The sequence below is a fragment of the Panthera onca genome, chromosome B2 (assembly GCF_046562875.1).
Source record: "Panthera onca isolate mPanOnc1 chromosome B2, mPanOnc1 haplotype 2, whole genome shotgun sequence".
Lineage (NCBI taxonomy): Eukaryota > Metazoa > Chordata > Mammalia > Carnivora > Felidae > Panthera > Panthera onca.
This window is the reverse complement of record NC_138343.1, coordinates 70330345-70335558: the sequence shown is the minus strand read 5'-3', so window position 1 is coordinate 70335558 and position 5214 is coordinate 70330345. Positions and strand designations below refer to the sequence as shown.

At 36.2% G+C, this 5214-nt stretch overlaps 1 non-coding gene across 1 annotated transcript; it reads right to left on the bottom strand.

Moving 5' to 3' along the window:
• Positions 1–1280: 1280 nt before the first annotated feature.
• LOC132668079 (U6 spliceosomal RNA) lies at positions 1281–1388 on the bottom strand. The gene has a single exon (XR_009605449.1). It is a non-coding gene; the product is annotated as a U6 spliceosomal RNA (small nuclear RNA).
• Between the last annotated feature and the right edge of the window lie 3826 nt (positions 1389–5214).

Sequence of the window (5214 nt, the reverse complement as noted above, 5' to 3'; positions counted from 1 at the left end):
TCATGACCTGGGCCGAAGTTGGCCGCTTAACCGACTGAGCCACCCAGGTGCCCCAACAGATCTCCTTCTTAAGGAACCAACACTTTTTCACAAAATTTTGTTGAGTAAATGCATTAAAAATTCAAGCTATCTAGACATATTTAGGTTCTTGCTATTATTTGTAAACTGTTAATTCAGTCCCTTGACTATTCTCTATTACCTCCCTTAGGGCAAATACACCTAAACTTTCCATATTTGTTAAGTCCTCAGTATCCTCAAGGTCTATCTCACATTTAGCAGATATACTTAATTCTTATTTTACTGAGAAATTTGTGTATACTTCCCTTTTTCAGCCTCACAGTTTTTCTCTCTTTAATTTCTCTTTTTATCCCCATTCTTAGAAGAAAAAAAGATTCTTCCATTTTAAGATTGACTTCTTTACCTGTGATTTTGGTGTATTCTCATATAAGCTTTTCCTCTTAGTTGTTTATCAATTACTGTCTCCTGATTTTCCATCTTCCAACTGTCTGTTATTACTAATTTTTCCTTCTCAGCAAATTAACTCTTTTGGGTAATCTTTACTGTAGTAACTAAACAGAGTAGAATACAACACTTCTATACTTTGATCCTGTACATTTTAATTTACCTGTCTCATCTCCAGCCCTTGCTTCTCTGAAAATTTCTTGAGAGTAGTTTACCTTCACTGTTTTTTCTTAATATCATTCCTTAATATCAATATATGCCATTAAGCCTATGATAATGGCCTAAGGCATTTACTTCATGTCTTCTTTTTTCCACCCTGATCCCTGATTAGCCTTCTAAAAATGGGAGCCTTGGTCTTTTAGAAAGCTCTAATTCATCTTACTGCCCCAGATGCATGTAAGAAAAGAGACTAGAACATAAAAGGACTAAGAAATTAAAAAAAAAAAAGACCATGAGAAGAATCTCTCAAATATAGGCTGTCTACAAAGAAGTAAGAATTTTTGATGTCTCTAAAACATTTCTACTAGCACTGAGGACAACCTGTATCTTGTCCTTGACACTAAGTGATGAAGGAAGTGGGGCCTTGAACTCTCTCTTTATATAGGAGAATGCCACTGGTTTTAGGGTTGTTCCAAAGCTAATGAGTCCTAGGCAATAATGGATCATTTACCCAAGAGTCCATCTGACTACCTGGTGGCTGACTTGAAATTATGCCAGTTCCCAGGGCTTCCTCTGGCTGAGCTCATATATCTGAAACTGTATGAGCAAGCAGTCCATCTGGAACTCCAAAGGATGTAGGTGTGGATGAAAAGACTGATAAAGACCATAATTCATTATCTTTATTTGTATGTCATCCTTGCACAGGGGATGTACTAATTTTCTCTGTATTGTTCCAATTTTAGTATATGTGCTACCAAAGGGAGCACATAATTCATTATCTTTAATTTTATGTTTTTATTAGAGTTCTCATTTTACTTCAGATCCCTTGCCTCCTTTGGGACAACTCTGAGATGTAACTTACCCTCTGAGTTCTTGCAAACAAGCTGAGGCTGGGTTTAATCCTACATGAGGTTAAATTCACCTCATAAAACAGACATCCACGTGCTACTTTTAGAATTAGTTTTAAAAAACAAAGTATGGGGGCGCCTGGGTGGCTCAGTTGGTTGGGCGTCCGACTTCAGCTCAGGTCACGATCTCGTGGTCCGTGGGTTCGAGCCCCGCGTCGGGCTCTGTGCTGACTGCTCAGAGCCCGGAGCCTGTTTCGGATTCTGTGTCTCCCTCTCTCTCTGACCCTCCCCCATTAATGCTCTGTCTCTCTCTGTCTCAAAAATAAATAAAACCTTAAAAAAATTTTTTAAAAACAAAATATGAATTTACCACTTTGAAAAAAATAATTCTTCAAGATTCTTTCTATACCTGTCTTGACCTTGAGATCTAAGAAGGAAAGTAATGGGCTTCATGACTTATACGGTTGGGGACACTCACATAAGAAGAAAAGAAAACTTTAAAACATATCATTGGAGTTGCTTCTGTTTATGAGCTAGCACTGCCCATGGGAAATCATTTTATAATTTTGTAAAGTACAGCTTCCTTCATAGTAGGAGTATTAGCACATCTTTAAAGAGTGATACCAAATCTTTCAAATGTCTACAGCTTTTACCAAAATTTGTGCCTATTACACAGCCCATGGATATTCTATAATGTATCAAGTGGATTGTCATAACATCAACTATAAAGTGTAATAAAAATTTCAGTTATCTGTCAAATCTTTTTGAAATCTGAAGAACTTTATGGCTAAAACTAATATGTTGACATTTGATGAGTTGATAATCAGGACATAGGCATTCACTCAAAACCCTGGAATCAGTACTTCTCACTAAATAATTTTTTAATAGAAAGAAGTAGGTTCTATCATAAACATAATTTTTAAAAAATGGAGCTCTTGAAAATAAAAGTACACCAAACACAGCTTAGAAAATTACTATTCAGGCTAAAAGTATACCACCACCAAAACTATTATGCCGTACACACACTGGTGATTAATTTGATAAACATATTTTTGAACAACTCTTCTATTTTCTAACATGCAAGTCCTATCATCATTTAGTAAAAACAAAAGCCATTACCTTGACTGAATGCGATTACTCACCTCACTGCTATATTGAAATATGACTATTTTCTCAGTATTGCTTTGTAGTTATTAATATGCAGTAAATGGCTTAAACCGTATAAATTTAATTCTAGAGATAAGAAAATATCTTGAAGTAAGTGTGGTTTTGCTATTAATATAACTCTCACTCTGCCCCCAATTTAGTATGTGACTTTAGATAATTCATTTTATGAATTCAACTTCATCATATGCTGCAAAATTTCATTTTTCATGAATTTATATTACTTATCTGTAAAATAGAGGCACTAAATTAAATATTCCCTAAGATGCCTCCTCCCTCAGAGTATGAAAACAATTATTAAGTAGAATATATTTTTACTATCAGTTTTCAGAAAGGGAATGGAAAATTGAGGTTTCCCAAACAAAACAAAATTTAAAATGCCCCTTGTGATGACATTGGAGGTTTGGTATGGAATAGCTTCTTTACAGAGTATGGAGGCTAAAGAGAACTGCTTCAGTACAATTTCAAGTGTCAATAATTATTTAAGAGAAGTGGTTTCAGGCATTATTTCCTTTACTAAGTGAAAGTTCTTCAAATGCTTATTGAGATGACCTAAGAATCAGGAGAGAAAACAGTGAATCACTGATGAAGAAGAAATGAATCTTAAAGAGAATCCTAATAAAGCAGCATTTATCATTCTTTCTCCTTCATTTATTTGCTCAGTCTGAATGAACATTAGCTTCTTCCTTAGTGTGACTGGTGCAGTTTTGAGATGGCATTCTTCTCTAACAACATGGTGAATGAAATTCAGATCCTTATGATGAAACAGGATTGTCAACATTTACAGTTTCCCTCTCCCTCTACTATACTTTGGTCAATTTGTAGATAGCACCTGATACATGAATTAATATTTTCATATGGTAAGATTGAGCAAATCAGGAATCTCCACTGGTTTGGTCAGTCTATTCTCTTTAGATTATCGTTATTCAGCTTAAGCATCATAGAGAAAAAGTCTAGGGCCATCCTGACTTCTGGTAAATTGTTTTCTTGTCTGTATTTATTTGTGGTTTCTTTTCATCTTCTCTTTGGGTTTCCTTTGTAGCCCTTTTGTCACCCCACCAGTTCTCCAGAGCTCTCTAACATAAAGTGATCAACTAAATTAAGTTTTTTAACACCTTAAATAGATACAATTTTTATTTGTAAAAAATAAATAACTAAAAATTAAACAAACAAATAAAAGAAAGCAAGAATGGTTGGATAGGACACCAGAGTGTTCAGCTCAATAAAATTACATGGAAGCAATATTTAGACCCAGACAGGAAACAATATTTAGACCCAGTACTCGTTGACCATAGAGGTTGTTCAGTCTCCAGGAGGTAGAACCCTGCAACACTGTGGCAAGTATATACTATAATGATTCCCTCAGTTCTTCCCAAAATGTTCATGCATTTATTTACTCAGATGATTACATAGTGAGTAAAAGAGAATACCCAGACATTTCTAGGTGTTGAACACAGAAGACCTGAAATGCCACCTATTTTCCCTATTAGGAGGTGACAAGTAGGGGAAGCCAGGCAATAAATAGGGTCCTTAACAATATCCAGTTTACACTGGGTCTATTAGGTCTGTGGTCTCGCTCTGGTCATTTCCCAATACCTGAACATTTAGCTGGATTGACATATTTGGCAGTTGTAGAAAACCTTACAGTGAGTCTACCTGGGGTTGGTGTTGGTCAAGCCATCATATTAGGTAAGGCCAAGTGGAAACCTCTGATACTATATCCCCCACCACTTTGCCAAAGTAGAATAAAAAAAAAATCCCTTCTATATCTAGCTGAGATGCAGCAACAAGTACCAATTTAGAGAACTAAAAGAACTGAAAAGAATGGGAAGAGCTAAAAAGCTAAATGAAATATATGAAACAACAATTTCTAAAACATTGCCTATTTGGCAAGGAAGGACAGTGGTTCCCAAAAGAAGGGAAATAAATGTGGTGAATACTACAATCATCACAGCTTTCTGCCTGGATAGGGTGCCCAGGTTACTGTGCAGAGGAGAGAACCAGGTGGAGTCCAGCTGTCTTTTTGAGTGGAGGAAACAAAGATAGAAGTTGAGGGAAGCCCAGGGTAACTAGAATTCTCAGGGGGCAAATACTGGAGAGTAGAGAGCATTGCAGAGAGAGAGCTCCAGTGATTCACAGATGGCATCTAGCAAGTCTTCAGAATGTTAGGAAATGATCTGAGGTGAGGGAAAAAAACTATCCAAAAGGAGCAACATACAGAGATAACAAAAAGGTGGAAAGAGATTGTGTCCACCAGCCAGAGTGGAAAACCTAGTACCTCATGGTTCATAGGGTGGAATACTCAGGAAAGCATTGCCTAAGTAGTGAGGAAAAATTATTCCTAGACTAAATACTGCTCTGCATTCTCCTCAAAAGACTTAAAAGGCAAGTCTCAAGAGGATCAGATTCTTTCCAAGTAACTTAATTGCCTTATAGAACAAAGCTCTAGAATCTATCTTCTATCTATCTATCTATCTATCTATCTATCTATCTATCTAGTTAGCTAGCTAGCTATCATCTCTATCTACCTATCATCTATGTGTCATCTCTATATCTAGCTATCTAGCTATCTATCATCTCT